Source organism: Pleurodeles waltl, chromosome 4_2, assembly GCF_031143425.1.
Source record: "Pleurodeles waltl isolate 20211129_DDA chromosome 4_2, aPleWal1.hap1.20221129, whole genome shotgun sequence".
In the NCBI taxonomy this organism is placed as follows: Eukaryota; Metazoa; Chordata; class Amphibia; order Caudata; family Salamandridae; genus Pleurodeles; species Pleurodeles waltl.
Window position 1 is genome coordinate 389983303 of NC_090443.1, and position 19212 is coordinate 390002514.

The 19212-nt window shown below is 46.5% G+C and overlaps 1 protein-coding gene across 2 annotated transcripts in view; it reads left to right on the plus strand.

The window, feature by feature from the left end:
- The window catches only part of LOC138292777 (beta-1,3-galactosyltransferase 2-like), a 165620-nt gene that overhangs the window by 34145 nt on the left and 112263 nt on the right, over positions 1-19212 (plus strand). The window lies entirely within an intron of this gene.

Genomic DNA, 19212 nt, shown 5'->3' on the forward strand with positions numbered 1-19212 from the left:
ACCGGAGTAAATTCAATAAACATGTGGCTGTGTTGCTGCTCGTTAGCTCTCTGATTCTCACAGACCCGGCCTCGGATGGCAGTGGGAGGAACGGCCACGCTGCACGTTTCGTGGTAAAGTGTTTTCTTGCACATAGGAGAAGCGTACTTATTTGCACTTTGAGCTTGGAAGTCCAAAGCACATCCGAGAAGCTGAACGATGAATGGCATTGGGTCTGGTAGCTGGGGCTTTGCCTCAAGACTGTACATTTTAAGAGACTAACAATGCTGGTTACATGGCGTGCAAGAAGAAAAATGTGTCTTAACAAAATTGTAGCATCAGTTAAAAAAACCAATAGCAAAATAATAGCTCACATAGTAAACAACAAAACAATACCATAAAAAAACAACAAAAATAATAGCACCAATAAAATAACAAAATAACAGCATCAATTAAAAAAAACAAAGTAATAACAGCAATAGTAAACAACAAAATAATAGCATAAAAAACAACAAAATAAAAGCACCAATAAAATAACAAAATAATAGCATCTATAAGAAAAAAATCAAAATAATAGCATTAATAAAAAAAAACATAATAATGGCATCATTAGTAAACAACAAAATAATAGCATAAAAACCAACAACATTAGCACCAATAAAAAAAATAGCATAAAAAAAAATAGAATAGCATAAAAACAATAAAATATTAGCACCAATAAAAAACAAAATAATAGCAGTAGAAAAACAAAATAATATCATCAGTAGTAAACAACAAAATAATAGCATTTAAAGCCAACACAATAATAGCACCAATAAAAAACAAAATAATAGCAGCAATTAAACAACCAAAATAATAGCATTAATAGGAAAACAAAATAATAGCTTCAATAAAAAACAAACACATAGTTGTGTGTTTTCAGCCTCCTAGTTTACACAGCACTTACATTTGCAGTTATATTCCGCAAACGTGAACAAAAGAAGAATTTGATTACATATCTTATTTCAGTAGTTACATTTAATTCCCAAACTATTGTCTCATGAACCTTTGGATCGCGCCCTTGTAAGAACCAGCACAATACATACTGACAGAACATTGTGTTCATGTCGTTGGCCTTCGTTTAGCTATGCAAATACTACCTGGGACCTTGGAGGGCAAGAACGAAACAAGTCCATTTAAAAATAATGTTATGTTGTAGGCATTTGTAGAGTGCTTACTACTCCTATCATACCATCATTGAGGTTTCATACTCTGGGTGCCTCCATGGGTGATGCTAGGAGTGCCTCCCCAATCAACTGCATCGTTTGTATGTGGTCTTTGATTCTACGAGTCTATTAGCAGAGTTTTTTTCGTGTGTTTTTGTAAAGAAGTGGTTTGTGTAGGTTAGAATGAAAGTAAAGTGATTTCAATAATGGAAGATTTTTATAGAATTGTATCCCAACAGACTAGCGTGCTGAAGCCTTTTTCCTTGTTCTTTAGAAAAGACATGGTAGACTATCTCATACCTAGAATAAAACGCTTTCCACAAATAAATCAGTATCCAGGGAGTTTATTATGTATATCATTTGCTGGAATGAACTGTTGCAGAAAGCCCATTTTATTTTATTCTTATTTTGTTTAATTTCATTTGTTGTTATCAAAGACTTCTAAACACATTGACGTCAATTAAATTTAGACTTCAATAAAAATGTTCTATAAACATAGGAAACTATGGGCCATCTGTGCTATTTACTGCTCGCAAAATACTGGTGGCAATTTGCTACCAGTATGTTTTTGCAAACAGTAAATCATATTCTGAATTATCCTATGTACAAATAGGACGATTCGAAATTCAGATACGGAGTGGATCGCAGTTCAACCTACCACACTAATATTCATGAGGTAGGTCACAAATTGTGACGCACTGAAATTGGAGATCATCGTAGAGATGGTGTCCTGTGGAGTCAGCAGCCTGCCATGTCTGTGACTCCCTTTCAATAGAGAAAACTTGCTTTACAAAAAGGATTACTATTGAAAAGAAATGTTTACTGTTTTTTAAAAAAACTTTGAGAATTTGCACTGTTGCATGGAACAATGTATTTCGAACAGATGAGATTTAATTGTATTACCTAGGGGTGGGTGGTAAGCTCTGCTCCGCTGGTGGAGTTAACTGAGTTTTTGGCACTCTGGCTCTGCTTGGAGCGCAGAGTTCAGCCAAAAACACTGCTAGCCCAGCAGTGGAGCAGAGCTCACCGGCGTGCGCACTGCAGCCCAATTATGGGCTACACAGCATAAGCGCAGACAGTTTGTGCTTGCGCTGTGTGGCCCATAACTGGGCTGCACTTTAAACTTGGGGCTGCTGCAAGCTGCTGCTAAGGGGCTGTACCTGTGCCAGTTCTGGATCCAAGCCTCCCTCCTTTCACTGTCCACAGCAGCCCGGGAGCAGGGGGCAGAGGAAGGCAGGGAGCCAGGCAGTGGGGAACTTAGACCCTCCTGGACCCAGATAAGATCCTCATTTCACATTCTCTTTTATGTGCACATGGGGGGACGGCACTGGGCATGGACAGTATTTGTGTATGAGGGGGTTTTGTGCTTGGAGAGAAGGAAATGTGCAGCCTCCTCCACTTGAAAAGAACCTGTCTCCCCAGAGTCCCTGTGAAAGGAAGTGTTGTCATGGGGTGTGGCGCTGAGGCCAGCAGGGAGAGCTGGAGACCAGGCCTGACAGACTGAGTTAGAGCTCAGTGGCAAGCCAGGCTAGACACTTTGTGAAAATACCAGGCTGCTGGTACTGAGCTGTTTTTCTGCTGCTAGTGCTGGGCCCTAACGAAAGGGTGATCTGAGGCTGTGTAAGTGCAGAGGAAGCGATTGCAAGGCTGGTGCAAGACAGGGGGTGTGCTTGGCCCTCTGTAGCAAGTTTGTGGAGAAGGGCAGTTGGTGAGGGGAAATGTGCATGTGTGGAAAGTAGCAAGCTCCAGGCTGGTGGGCTGTGTCAGAACAAAATACCTGAACAGCAGTTTTTGGTGCCTATGGCATTCCACCCTGGCCTGAATGCGCCTGAGCTCGGAAGCACTAAGCAGGGTTGGGCTGTCCTCCCGAGGCCTAGGTGAGAGGGTAGTGGGCAGGCAGCACTCTGGCACATGCTGAATTCCACTGAATTCCACAGAGCTTTTAGCCACACGGAGTAGAACTATGTGAGCTCCACCTACCCCTAGTATTGCCACAACAGCTTTCTTTGTTTGGAGGAGGTTACTGCAGTGCCAAAACAGGACTGCACACAGTACCATATGGCAACTGAACTATGTACTCATTTGGACTATGTGTAATATTTTTAAAGTAGTGTCTTGCCCTCTCTACACATTGCCAAGAGGTCCGTTTTTAAATATATATATATATTTACACAGGAAAAATGTACAAAAAACAACAGCTAGCTACACTTAATGAAATTAGGCTACAACTAAACTAAAATAACTGGTCATCCTAACTTGGCATAAGCATACAAAATCAAATTATGTCTATTTTAATCTAAATAATGCCCATTCTGCATTCTCTCCTCCTCCAAATATGGCAGTTATGACTTTCTTTGTTTACACCCACAACTGCAAAGCCAAAAACATATGTCTACAGCGGTGCGAAAAACCTTATCTCGCACACCCTAGCCCACCCATAGTTCATCTGTGTCAATTCGCTTTTGATCTACAAACCCAAGTTCAAATAAGTACATATGCTTTCACTGTGCAGAAACGTATTGTTCCAAGAAGGCTTTGCCCTCGAACGCATTGTACCACCACCGTCTGATGCAGGCAGTACCTTAAATGGGAGGTGGTGGTCAGGTCCCGAGTACCTGCAGTTCTTTACTTTGAAAAACGGGGTACCATCACTTCTGAGCAGGGACGCAGTAATTTTCATTAGAGAGTTCCGAAACGTCTCAGAAGTGGGTTCTTTGGGATGGTAAGGAGTGCCTGCGCCTATTTATTTACATTTAAAGTACACTTGTATTGGTGATTGGCACTTAAAAAAGATTGACTGCTGTAACATGGCTTCACTTTTCAGTTTGTCTAATGCTTTGAAGCCAGGAGTTCCTGGGTTTTAAGACTGGACAGCCTGTTTAACCTTTGTTTGCCTACAAAACCGATATTGACTAGCGAATATATATGCAAGGTCCCAAAAGTTGTATGCTGCCCTAATATCAAGGCTTTCGCTCTGAGAGAACGGATATCCTAAACAAACTGGATTCTGTCCTAATCAAAAATGGGCATTTGTCCTAAAAATTAGGTATATTGCCTACCTTTCTGGGTATTTTTTGCATTATAAAAGTAAGAATTCACTATAAAGTATGATAACGCCCTGAGACGTTGGGCGTGTACCCTGTATGTTTCAGCATTTGGTCCCGAAAACTTGCCATTTGCACAAGTATTTGACTCCAACACTAGAGAGCTGATGCTGTCTAGTGATTGAGTAAAATTGGCGCCCCTATTTTAGATTGAGAGATGCGAGGGTCTATAAAAACCTTTCTAGTTTGGAGCTCCTGTGCAGTGAGGGAGTGTGGCGACACACCCTATTTTCTATGGAGTAATAAAGAAACGGACAACATGTTATGAAGTCTCGCGACAGGATGCGTCATCGTCATAATGTTGAAAAATGCTCTACCCTTGACACAGTCCTGCTAACAGAACAAAACATGTGTCGGCTGTTGTGCAGTCTACATATAAATATGCTGTTCTGCTTCAATCAGGGTGGCTGTTGTGATTCGAACTTATTGTCACAACTTCACTCGGAGCAAAGACTGTGAATTTATACCATTAGAAAAATAAATATCTAATCGATTTAGTATCGCAATTGGTCATTCTTATTATGGTCTGTTGAGGCTTTGACTTTTTCAAATCGTGGTGTGCAACAAGGTCATGTTGTATTGCATGAATCAGTGTTTGACCTCAAGGTCACAGGTCCGAAGCCCAATGGACCCACTTAGACGTTCATCCTTCAGAGGTCGATAAAACGAGCACCACTGAGTTAATTAAAACCATGTGTGTTTTACAAATACAGGTTATGCTATGTTCTTCTGTTGTAGTTTATTCAGGCCGCCGTACCACGTGTCAGTCAGTTACACAGAGTCGCTGTGCGACATCAATTGTTCTTTACGGCCTCCTACGCCCCCTAATGTCTACGATCACATAATGCATATTTACACTAATACGCAGCTTCTAATCTTATTTAAATAGATAAATAAATGCTTAACTGAATAGGTTCTTTAAAAAGTTTTACGAAGTGAGCTCACTGTAATTTTCAAAGTACCTGCCTATCAAACACAGATAAGGAAATATGTAACGTTATGTATTAATTCGACCACATATGTAAGAACTGGGGGGCATATTTATACTCTGTTTGCGCCAAATGTGCATCAAAATTTTTGACCCACATTCGGTGCAAACCGTGCACCATATTTAAACTTTGATGTCCGAGCCTGCGGACGTCAAAATTCCTCAGTGTGCATAATTATTTGGATGAGGGAAACTGCCTTGCGTTATTGACATGCAAGGTAGGTGTTCCCACCCAAAAAATAACTTTAAGGCCTGTGCGCCTTATTTATACTTCTGCGTCATTTTAACGCCTGGGTGGGGGCAGGCGTTAAGGGACCTGTGGGCTCACTGCCATGGTCTCTGACCATGGAAGGAGTCTAGAGGTGCCCTTCCCTGCCCCCAGGGACACCCCCTGCCACCCTCGCCCACCCCTGGAGGACACCCATGGATGGGGGGACCCATCCCAGGTAAGTTGAGGTAAGTATTTTTTAAGTTTTTTTTATAGTGGCATAGGGGGGCCTAATTTGCCCCTCCCCCTACATGCCACTGTGTCCAATGACCATGCCCAGGGGACAGAAGTCCCCTGGGCATGGCCATTGGGCAAGGGGGCATGACTCCTGTCTTTGCTAAGACAGGAGTCATTTCATTGGGGGTTGTGCGTCAAAAAATGGCGCAAGTCCGGTTTGAGGCATGGTTTTTGCCTCAAACCTGACTTGCACCATTTTTTGACGCACAACCCCCATTTTCCCCTACGCCGGCGCTGCCTTGCTTGAGACATAATTCCCTAAATAAGGCACCCGCATGGCGCGTAGGAATGGCGTTAGCCAGCAGTCATATTTTTGACGCAAACCAGCGCCGGCGCTGGTTTGCGTCGAAAAGTATAAATATGGGCCTGGGTGTTTTCTGACTACTGTATCGCCGATAAGGTCACCCATGAAGTGAAAAACTGCCAACTGACACCTGCTGGCGTTGTTAGATCACTCTTTTGAAACCGGGCAAGTTATCCCAGATGGATCATGCCCCTGCAGCAGAGATGTGAGTGTGATGTATAGGCAGTGCTTAATTTGTGCTTGTTGTTTCCGGTGCGGAGCACCAGCACTTATTTTTGAGGGTCGGTGCTTATTCTTCTGCCTAAAGCATTTGCTTCAAGCAAAATGCACTTATGGGAAAGATGGAGGAAGGGAAAAACGAAAAAGCGTCACAAAGGGAGAAAGCTGCAAGAGTGAGCTGAAGGGGCAGGAAGTGCCTTTATATGGATTGAAGAGGCCCGAGGTGGCTTCAGGATTACGCCGCCTCAGTATTCCCTGTTCCCACATTTATTTGCAGCAGCCCTGTGTTTAAGAAGAGGTCTTTGGGCACCTGCACGTTTTTATTTACAAATTAAGCACTGTGTACAGGCCATGGATTCGGACGCCTACTGCTGTTGTCCTTGTCTGCAGGCAGTCTGCAGAACATCACAGCTCAGTGTTTTAGTGCAGTTTCAGACGAGAACTGTAGAAAACGTACATATTTGAGTCTGAATGTGACAGGTGTGTGGGTTAGTCGCCCTATTGCAAATACCTGAGCATAAGCAGCAGGTTCTAGTGCCAGGAAGGTACCTAGCTTACTCACGGGCATAGTTCACACCCAGGCCTGGGGCTGCTTAGCCACGCCCAGGCCTAGGGCTCTAACTATCTCTTGAAAGACTCAAACTAGGGCGACCACCTGAATCCATGTCATCAAAGACACCTTATTTCTAGATCCAGACGTTTACCTTAGAAATCATTGCTGTAAACTCTGCTAGTCTGATTGGTTCAAGGGAAGTGACTCAAGACTACAACAACCAGAATGCATTAGGCTGATACACAAGGCCCAGTACTGGATTCTGTTTGACTAATGACAGGTAATTAAGTGGACACCACAACAGTACCGCTTTACATTTTATCCATCTTCTAGACTAAGAATATTTGTTTTTAGTGAATAAAATGTTACCCAAACAGAAATCCTCTTTGGACGGGCAGGAAGACAAAGTCCATTCCTCGACCTCCTGAATATGCCTGGGCAACATTTTCAACATGCAGTTTTAATATTGCAATCTCGCCTGTTCTGGGTTTAATGAATTGAGAAAGGCAACATATCGCACCATTTTCTCCAGAGGCCCGCAGTGAATGTCTCGAGAGTGCAATGACAAGATCCAGGGGACTTTTTCTCTTCCACCCGATCTCTTGCTGCTACCTTGCATGACTTTTGAACATGGGGTATTGCACGGCGTCGGCGTTCACTGTTTACGCCAAAAAAAAATCTCCAAATGCATGCGATTTTGCATGTTTTTTGGGGAAATTACAGAAAATTTGGTAAAAGTGCAACTTTTCCCGCCCCTAATTCTGAGCAAGTTAGGTAAACTTTTTCCCCATGTCTACCTACCTCATGATCACGAAATGTGTATGTTCACGGCAACTCAACAGAGTCACACCAACCGAGATTCAACACGTCAGCTCTGCTGTGGAGAGTCGCACCTGCGATGAGTGATGGACTGCGAAACACCCAAAGAGGGATAATGTTGTTAAACCACCAGCTTTGGCCGCCGGCCTGCCTCGAGTCCCCAGGCATGCGGTGCTGCCTGAATATGTATTGATATAAGGTCGAACGACTTCCACATCAATGCTGCTGGAGAGGAAATGCTGAATGCAAACACGGTAAGCAGTTTAGAAACAGAGTTACCACCTGGACGTATTTTACAGACGACCAGATTTTCACCTCAAGGACAAGATATATTTGAGTATGAGCAAAGGACACTGTTTTGCCCTTTGAAATATAATCTTATTTTTTTTAATTCAGAGGAGTTTATTAAATAAGGTTGCAACAAATGTTAGGTAATTGCGGTAACCGTTATGAACACAAGGATACAACAAGGGTGTTATGAGGAAACAGAATAACTTCTTGACATAAAATAAGTTTCATATGACTAATCAGCAGTAAGAGTAAAAGAAGAAAAAAAGGGATAACAATAAAAAGTGTGATAGATGCAAAAACAATATTTGAAAAGAGCGAAAGGGAGGAGAGTGGGAGGATAAGTGTAGCAATAGATAGTATCAACAAATTATCAGCAGAAAAACAATGGTATTTCACAATTGAGGAAGAATAACAATACAATTCAAGGAGGTTTCAGTACTTTTTCTAATAGAGGCTGGTTGGTAATAAAATCTCGAGCTCAAGCGTGCAAAAGGATGAAACTGGAGACAAAATAATGTCTCTTAATAAATGATGAAATGGGCTTGACCAATGCTATGTCAAGTCTATGATTTTAACAAAAGGTGTACCTCCAATCTGGAAAAAAAGTTCTGAGAAGTTTTTCTAGTGTTTAGTAATTTTCTGAAAAGGAGCTACAATGAATACATCGAATATAACATTATTACAAGTACTATTTCTCCACCTATCTGAAAGACTTCAAAGAAAAGCAGTTGAAAAAAAAAATGAAATGTTAGTGTGAAAAATAATTTTGGTCGAAAACTTTCATCCAAAATTGATGTGTGGACAGGCAGGAGAAGAGAAAATTATATAAATTTGCAGAGGGAGAATTACATGTCCAACAGTATATTAAAGATTCAGGATTTCTCTTGTGTAAAATAATTGGCGTAATCATAAGTCTATTATAAATAATAAATAACGTTTGAGTTGTGATAGCAGATTGTGATGTTTTCCTCAGTTTCAACCACACTTCATCCCAACGTTTGTTAGAACTTGAAACTTGGAGATCTGTTTCACATTGTACTTCAACTTCTGGCTTGTTTCTGTTGCCTGGGACCTTAGTAAGTAGTTAGTAAATGGATGAAGGAGTGGTAAAGTTGGACAATAAAGGGGTTAGATGAGTATCATAAATTGGGGGTAAGGATATGCAATGGCAGTGAATAGGAAATTGGATTCTGGTTGAAGAAGCCCCCCACTTTTTGCCTGTTTTTTGATGCAACTTTGACTGTAGTGCACTGGGTTCCTGCTTACCAGGTCCCCAGTGCTAGTGTTCCTTCCTCAAAACAAGACACCTGGTTACTTGATCCCCAAGTGGCCAGGACCTTTAGCATCTCTGTGAATCCCTGGTAAATGGTGCCTAGGACAGAGGTACTAAAGATGGCCCTCAAGAGCTACAGCACAGCTTGTGCCACTCTAAGGGACCAGCACCAAACTCATACAGACTCCCATTGTAGGCTGCATGCAAGGTATTCACAAAAGTGAGAACACAGCATAACACACACTTGTGTGCCATGTCTCCTAACACTGCCTGTAATACTTGTAAGTCACCCCTACGGCAGACCTTACTGTCCTAAGGTAGGGTGCATTATATGAGAGGTATGGGCTTATTTGCAAGAGCAAATATGCCCCTACTATGTCTTTGTCAATTCTTAGATATAGTAAGTGAACAGGGAAGCCATTTTAAATACATATGCTGAACACCGGTCAATACGAGTTCCCCAGCTACATGATGGCTTCACAGAAAATAGTGATTTTTGGTATCATACATCTCGTATGTATAAACCCTCACTGATCCCAGTGATGGATTTATTAATACATGTACCCCGAGGGCACCTTAGAGGTGCCCCCTGAAAACCTACCAATTGCTGGTGGGCTGACTGACTAGTATCTACAAGTCTGCCACTAACAGATAAGCTTCTAACCACCAAGGGTGAGAGCCTTCCTCTCGGGCAGTCAGAAACAAAGCCTGCTCAGCAGGGAAGTTAACACACCCCTCCCAACAGGATGACCTGCAAATCTGCATTCCAAGACAAGGGAGCTTTAAAGAAGCCCACTCCCTTGGTATGCAGCTCTGGTTTCCCTCAGAAGGCAGATGCCAAACCCCTTGACCTAGGCCCTTTTGGCAACTAGACAGATGAGAAAATTAGCTATGCAGGAGGCGCGTTGCATTTTCAGGCTGGGCACACCTCTACGGTGACCATCCTGAAATGAACACAGCCTTAGGAATTCCACCATCTTGTGTGTGGTGGAATTAGAAATTCTGGGACAGGGTGATGCCCACTCCCCAAATGAAGTGGTCATCTAGGGGGAGCAGTGGCCCCATGGGTAAGTAGCCCATTGGCTACTACACTTCACTCCCCTTAGCACCCCAAAAATGAGTATTTAGGGTGTCCCTTGATACCAGGACCGCAGATTCCTGCTGACCTAAGAAGAAGGTCACTCAAGAGACGCAAAAGCAAAGACCGAGGAAGAAGCAACTGATGTAGCACCAGCACTGCTGGCCTGTCTGCTGTTCCCACTAAGTTGCACCAAAGTCATCTCATCCTGCAAGCTGTCATGCCTCCAAAAGACTGGAAGGACTGCCTACCTTCAAGAAAGACCGTGGAACCCCTGTGGAGCATAAGAGCTGCTTCTCTGCATCAGGCAAGCACCCCAAGAGACCTGAGTAGACTCCGGACTGCAAATCTCGACACCGTAAAGCACCACTGCACCCGTGCTGCCTAGCACGAGCAGAAGTGGGCCAAGAGTGTCAGTGTGGTCCCCCAGTCATCCACAGCCAAAGCCCACCTTGGACTTCCCACTGTGGACTCACCAATGCCACCTGCAGCCTCTGTTTTCAGGCCCCCTCAACAGTGAGTGTTCCCGGTGACGAAAATCTGACGCCTTAAGGCACCTCTGCACCCATCGCCCCGGCCCATGGAGAAGGGAACCTAATGTGTCCCCAAGTATTGTGAGAGTTGAGCCCACTTGCTGGTTCAGCCCAACTGGCCTCCCAGCTGAAACCTGCAGCCTCTATTTAACTGGACCGATACAAGTTGACTAATAGTGGGCCCCCAATGCTGTATTGCACCTCTGCACCGAGCCACCTCAGTGCCGGCCAGTGTGACCTGTTGGTGTGTCCCTGAAACTTGCCCCATACGTACCGTAAGTCCAGTAGACTGGTCCCATAAGTCGCTGTGAAGTGCCCAAATACAGTACATTCCCCCCCCATAGGCTAACATTAGGCACCGACAATTAAAAGAATCTCTGCACCCGGCCGATCACTACCGTCCGAGATGACCTGTTGGTGTCTCCTTGGACCTCACCCCAATACTTACCTTTAGTCCAGGAGATTGTTCCTGTACGCCGCTGTACTCTACCTGTATGCAGTATTTGTTTTTCCTCCATAGGATAACATTGCCACCTCTGAAAAATGCACTGTCGACTTTTGAAACCTGAAAGTATTTCTCTTGCAAAACATACTGACCTTATTTTATTGATTCTGGCACCTAAATATATATGAAGATATGTGTTATTTTTATATATTGGTGTGGCTCTCATTATTGAGTCGTGTGCATCAATAATTGACTGTGTGTGTATTTGCAGACCTCTAACACTCCTCTTTAATCAGCCTAAGGCTGCTTGACCACAATAACTCCTAATAGAGAACCTTGGGATTGCTAGAGCGAGCCCCTGTCCACTAGTAAGTTAGCCCCTGGACTCTTTGCACAGTATATCTCATTTTGATTTGCTATATAAATAGCCAGCTTACTACTAAGTATGAGTGATGGCTTGTGTCAATGTATTACATTTATTACAATGTGTTTTTGAGAGATTATATAGTAGTTGTTCTTGTGGAAATTTAAGAGAAGAGTCATTTGATAGAAATTGGTGAATCAAAACTAAACTTTTGTTTTCCCAGAATTTCAAAAAAATAGGTTTATTGGTAATTCTTAGGGGCCTGTCATGCCAAATAGAGGATTGAAGAAACCACTCTTAATCTGAGAGGTGGGAGAATAGTGCTGGTCTGAGTAACTTAAAAGTGGTTTTGTAAATAGAGAATGACATGAAATGTGTCTTCTACTTAAAAGAGAAAGGGGAAATGATTCAATATATTTCTAAAGGGGAGAGAAATCTGTAGCGGATTCTGATAAACATTTAGAAGATTGTTTAAGTTAGAAAGCAGTGTGGTAAGACAAGAGACAAACAAGGTTTTTTCTTATTCCGTAAGAAGGAGAAAAGGATAGAGTCATTTTTTAAAAAGAAATAAGCAGTATTAGTAAGAGGAATTGAAGATATAATAAAAAGAATAATGGGTAAAAGAATCATCTTGATAGTATCAAGTCTAATCCACCAAGATAAATATAAAAGGTACCATCTAGTGGTTAAACTGGTTATGTTGGTTATAACTTTAGTTAGGTTTAAGGATATTTGTTTGTTTAATAGTCACTGCACGCCTGGACCCAACTCAGGACGGACTAGACTCGCTCCATCATGAGCAACATCCACTTCAGAGACCCCACGATCCTTGCCCCCACTACATCCTCAACAATGCCAGTGCCTTGATTGCACCTGAGCTCCGCAAGACCATCAAGTGCTCCCTAGAGTTGGCTACATTTCCCAAGGAGTGGAAACACACCGAGATCCACCCGCTCCTGCAGAACCCCACAGTTGACCCCACAGATCTCAAGAATTACTGCCCCATCTTGCTGCTGCCTTTCCCAGCCAAGGTCACCAAAAAAAGGAATCAATGCTCAGCTCTGCCAACACATCGAGGACAACAACATTCGGGACATCTCCCAATCAGGATTCAGAACTAACCACAGCACCAAGACCGCCCTTCTCGCCATCACAGATGAAATCCACTCTTCTTGACCGCAGCGAAACAGAAGCCCTCATTGGCCGCCTTCGACAAAGTGTCCCACCGCACCCTATGCACCATACTCCATGCAGCAGGCATATGCGGCTAGGCCCTTCGGTGGGTACAATCCTTTCAGACAGGCAGAATGCAGACAGTCAGACTCCCCCCACACCCGTCAGTACCTACAGAGATCAGCTGTGGAGTACCCCAAGGATCGGCATTGAGTCCCACACTGTTCAATGAACGTCTACATGGCCCGCAATCATCAGAAACTACGGACTGAACAATGTCTCCTACGCAGATGACACCCAGCTGCCCATCTCCCTTACCGAAAACCCCACAATGGGCAAGAAGAACTTCCAAGATAGGATGAAAGCAGTCGACACCTTGGTGGGGGAGAGCTGCCTTAAGCTAATCTCTGACAAGACCGAGATCCTCATCCTGGGACCCTCCTCCCCAGCTTGTGATGACTCCTGGTGGCCCTCCACACTTAGCAGACCCCCACCCCTACAGACCACGCATGCAACCTCAGCATCGTCCTCGAATCAACTCTCGCCATGACAAGACAGGTCAACTCTGTCGCCTCCACACCCTCTGACTCCTCCGGAAGATCTTCAGTTGGATCCCAAGCGACTGCCACAAGACCGTAACACACTCCCTGATCACAAGCAGACTTGACTACGGCAACGCCCTCCATGCCGGAACCCCCAAGAAGAACCTAAGCAGGCTACAACAAATCCAGAATGCTTCCGCCAGACTCATCCTGAACATCCCACACCAGGAACACATCACAGGACACCTGAGAGATCTCCACTGGCTCTCTGTCGAGAAGAAGATAAACTTCAAGATCCTCGTACACACTTACAAGGCCCTCCACAACCTTGGGCCCAGCTACCTCAACCACGACATCACCTTTTACTCCCCTTCCAGACCTCTCCGCTCCTCCCAGCAGCCGGTTGTTATTGTACCGCACATAAGGAAGTCTTCAGCTGGAGGGAAATCTTTCGCCTACCTTGCAGCAAAATGCTGGAACGCCTTGCCTTTCCATCTCAGGCAGTCATCATCGCTACCTTAATTCAGGAAGGACCTTAAGACCTGGCTCTTCGTCTGAATCTTGAGAACCTACCCCACAGCACCTTGAGACCCTACGGGTGAGTAGCACACTTTAAAAATACAAATTGAATCAATTGAATTGAATAGTAGATATAAACCAGAGACCTAGATATTTAATTTTACGAGGATTTCAAGAAAATTTGAAATTGAATAAAATCTTGTTTGAAGCATTAGATGTTAAGCAGGAGTATTTCACACTTATCTAAATTCAATTTATACCCACATTGCACTGCATAAGAGTTGACTTCTGCAAGGAAAGCTGGAAGTGAAGAATCAGACTTAGATAAAAATAATAGGATGTCATCAGCATAAACACAGCTTTTAGGCCCTCATTATGAACACGGCGGTAAACACTGCACCGCCGGCGGAAACAACTGCTAACAGACGTGCGGTCCGAACCGCCAAATAATGAACCAACTGAAACACAGGCATCCTGAAAACCACTCACCGCCAGCAGAGGAGTGCCGACAATGACGGCAGAGCCCGCCCACAGGCCGACAGAAAGGCCCTACCCGCCCATCAAATAATGAAGCACTAGACCGCCGTCAGTTCCGGGGTGGGAACCACCGCCACGCAAAGCCAGGCGGAAAGGAACCAAATATAAGGAAACACTCACCGACGGCTCACACAACACGCGAAGCAGACATGGAGAGAGAGTTGCAGATCATGCCAGCCCTGCTCCTTGCCATATACCTCCACGACGAGACCGCCGACGAAGACGACAACGGTAAGTACTGCAACCTACTAAACAAGGGAAGAAAGGGCACAGTTACATACTCACCCACTCCACCCACCCTGCAACGCTTCGAAAACCCTTCACAGCAGCACAAGCCATACACCCCACAGCAAGAGGTACTTACCCGACACAAGGCAAATCCAACCTGCCCAAAGTACATACATGTGCCCAACACCCCCAAACAATGAAACGAGAGACCACGGATCCAGAGTATGCCTCAAACAACACAGGCCACACATTATCCTTTATTGTGCTCACTGAGCAACAGAAGTGCATATAAGGCCAATGGCCAGTCCATAGTCAAAGAAGTCTGATGGGCCACAATGGTCCCAACTTGACTCCCACAAGTGCAACGGTACTCCACCTCATAGGGGCAACAATGGGGCATCCAGGCACCTCAGGGAACAGGGCAGGGGGTGGTGGGGATTTACGACTGGGAGTGGGGGGGCTTAGATTTCCAATTGGAATGTGGAGGGGGCTTAGGTTTTGTCACAGCAGCTGGTGGAGCGGACTTGGCCTGGGGTGCGGTAGATGTTCCCGGGCCAGCACGGGATCTCTTCCTCACAGGGGAGGTAGCATGGGAATGGGAAGGGCGGACAGGGGCGGGCTGTGACGTGGGAGTGGACAGAGCAAGGAGGTGAGCACATTTAGGGACGAGACGGGGTGGGCCAGTGGGTTCAAATAGGTCAACACGGGATAGGAAAAGTTTCTTTGCAATTGGGGTGGACCTGGAAGAAGGCGTGGGAGTGGAGGTAGAGGGAGTGGTTGTGACAGGTGTAGGTGTGCGTGACGTGGGTGCTGGTGACTGGACAGTGTGCTGAGGTGTTGTGGATGTGTGATGGGCGGGTGTTTTGGTGCGTTTGAGTGGCTTGGGAGGAGGAGGGTGGACATAGTGGGACAAGACAGGCTGCCAGTGTAAATGGATGTTGTCTGGGTGTCTGCAAGTCTGGTGAGTGTGCTGCATGTGTCAACTAAAGTCGTTGTGGTGAGTGCAGGTGTGGTGTCTGGGGTGCATGAATGGATGTGTGCTATTGTGGTGACTGCAGGAAGAGGGTCATCAACACTGAATGAGGGTGCAGTGCCTGTGGGTGTGCATGTACAGGGGACAGCCAGGGAGGCGGAAGAGGTGGACAAACTGGGGGAAGTGGATGTTGGTGTGTGTCCATGTGTATGTTGGCTGTGTGTATGCTTGTGTGTTGAGGTGTGTGCCTGCGTGTCAGAATGTGTGCTTTGGACGGGTGAAGGGAGTGGGGTGCTGGAAGGGGTAGAGGTGGTTGAAGGGGGGACGGAATGACCAGGGACAATGGCTGCCGTCAAAGAGGAGGCCAGAGCCTGAAAAGATCTCTGTAGGCCAGACACAGCACAGTGAATGCCATCCAGATAGGCATTGGTCTTCTGCACCTCTGATGCTAGCCTGTCTGCCTCTGGGGGTTGTCAATGACAGTCCTGTTTTGCACCATTTTCTAGGTGATTCTGGCTATCCCAACTTGCGTTGGCTCCTGACAACAGTGAGGAATCCTGGAACAGATGCAGAGAGGAATTACAATGAGGCCCATGGACGTACTAGGAGGGTGATAGAGCGCACTATAGGTCCCCTGAAGACTAGATTTTGTTGCCTACATATCTCTGGTGGTTCCCCGGCCTATGGGCCTGAAAAGGTGTGTAGAATAGTGGTGGCCTGCTGCATGCTGCACAACGTGGCTGTGAGAAATTCTATCCCCCTCTTGGAGGAGGAGGGTGCTGTATATCCAGACCAGCTTCCTCAGAGAGGGGATGAGAGTGATGGTGATGATGAGGAGGGGGAAGATGCAAATTCCAGGACCCAACTGATACAACTCTACTTCCAGTAACTCTGTGGGACAATTGGATGAGATTGCTGTTTGTTTAGCATGTAATGCGTGTGGTGCATTTCCTGCTACTCAGATTATAATAAATGAGTTATCATACAGTTGCATCCATACTTCACTTTGTTTCAACATAATGACAGGGACATTGTAACAGGTGAACTGGTGTTTTATTTGGTGCAGGGATTAAATTGTGCAGATTACAGTGATGGGAGTGGGCTACTGGTGGTTGTACAATATGGCAACATGGTTGCAGCATTTGTTGGCAGTAGTGGTAGGTCCATCTATGTTTACAGGAGGTTGTTGCAGTTTTCACATGGTTTGGTTGTTGATTTAGTGGGACACTTGGAGGACAGTTCTTGCCAGAGTCACTTCTTTGAGGGGGGCTTGGTCTTGGCAGGTATTCCAGTGCCATATCTGGGCCTGAAGGTCCATTTGGGTGCCTGGTGTTGGCCTGTACGGGTTGAGATGGATGTCCCCTGTGTGTCCTGAGAGGGTGGAACATGTGCAGTTGCTGCTGATGCTGTTGTTGTCCGGTCTGTAGCCTGGCCTGTAGTAGGGGCTTCCTGGTCTGTGTGGGCCTCAGGCTGTGTTGGGACAAGGTGCAGCAGCCCACCTGCTATGCTGGCCATTGTGGCGTTGTGCAGTTTCCACTGCTCCATGGCCTCTTGGTGGTGTGCTAGCTGCATCCTTTGACTCTGCTCCAGGGTGGATACTATCTGGGCCAATCTGTCCTGTGTATGGTGATATGCACCTAGGACCTCAGAGATCACGTCCTGGGCTGCAGCATCCATCCTGTGGCCTCCCCTGGGCCACTGATGCCCTCCCACTGGGGCTAGCCCCCTGTGCCTGTGTCCCCTGAACAGGCCATCGTCTTTCTGCCTGTTGGTAGGGGGTGACTGTGGCCTCTGTCCATGTGTTCCACCAGTCTGTGGCCTGGATACACAGGTGTGGGGATGGTTGCCCTGGGATGATGTTGTTGGCTGGGTGGTAGGGGTGTCAGTGGTATCCTGGGTGGGGCTGCTGGATGGTGATAGTCCAGGACTGTGTGAGGGGCCGAGGTGATCGTCAAAGTCCAGGGTTCCATCCCCAGTGTAATGGGAGGTGCCTCTGTCTCCCTGTGGGGCACTGCCACTCCTTGTCCTGTCCATCAGGGTGGCATGGGTGGTGGTCCCTGTTGGGGGGAATGGACATGTCTGTTACAATTGCATGATCGGATAGGGGAGCGTGGCCAAGATGGCGGCGAGTGCGGTCGCTTGAATCAGAGCTCCGCACATGGCCTAAAATTATCCTGTAATCCCTCTCTCCCCAGGCGATAAAAAACACTGGACCTGCATGCCTGGTACGCAACAATCTCCCGAGACTCCGAAGATCAGACCCAACCGATGCCGCGGCTCGTTCGGGGCCCGGGCAGAGACAGAGACGCGGACCCGTCGCGGAGCCGAGCGGACCGGCGGGTGGGGCTGCTGATCCCTGCGAGCAGGTACGAAGGGACACCCCCGTGGTGGGCAGTGACGGAGGAGTGCAGTGGGGACGCCCCCGGGGGTGCAGTCCCTCGCGGAGGCGCGTGCTGGAGGCGCCCAACCTGACAGGGGTCCGCGACTCCAACAGATGGAAAACGGGGCCCGGTTGCCGAGCGCGCGCCTGGCGGCGTGGCCTGACTGCGATCCAGCTAAGGACGAGGAATGGGCCGCGGTACGGGACAGACGATGACACTTCTTCTTTTGTATAATGTTCGGGAGCAATACTGACTCTTTCCCTGCATAGAACACACAGACGCGAGCGCTATAACGCGCAATCATCAACTGCAAATATCCGGCGCATGACTCTTGCCGAACGCATCATACCCCCACGTGCCTACCGCCGGGCACACAACACTGCCCAGCGGAGCGCCCGCTGGGCGCCACTCTCTAGCGCTTGCCGGGCTGGCTCTGCGCGGCTGGGCCATCGGGTCTGAGATCAGGTACGGGGCCCTGCAAAGTGAGAAGCGCTAACTATTTCTTGCACAAAAAATACACCTGAGATCAGAGGGGAACTCAAACTACGCTGTGCCCTTTTGACAGAGTGACTAGGGGGAGCCCCTGGGCCCAGAAATCAAGCAATTCGTGCTCTACTTACTCTGTGAGTTAACCACCACACCCACCAGCAAAATGAGGTTCAATGACACTTCTTCTCTTGTGTAATGCTTGGGAGCAATACTGACTCTTTCCCTGCATAGAACACACAGACGCAAGCGCAACCATCAACTGCAAATATCCGGTGCATGATTCTTGCTGAACGCATCATACCCCCGCGCACCTACTGCCGGGCACACGACACTGCCCTGGGGAGTGCGCGCGGAGCACCACTCTCTGGCGCTCGCCGGGCGGGCTCCACGGTTGCCCCACATCCTGGAACCAGGGTCCATATGGGTGCTCCCTCTGTGCGCTCACCATGCTGGATGTTATAAAAGTCGTCATGCAGATGTAACAACGCAGCGGGGAAAGTTAAAAAAAAAATGGCCTATTTGTGATATATAAAGACCTTCCCCCGAAACCTTGAAATCAAAGCACAATACAAATATCGGAACTGTATAAGCTGTCCACGTAAATCACTACGTAGCACGAAGTGTGTTCAAAGTGCACACCACGATGGTGAAGCCGAAACCGCTGAGGGGCCAGGTGGAGGCCAGACTCGAGGACTCGCTACTGATGGAGG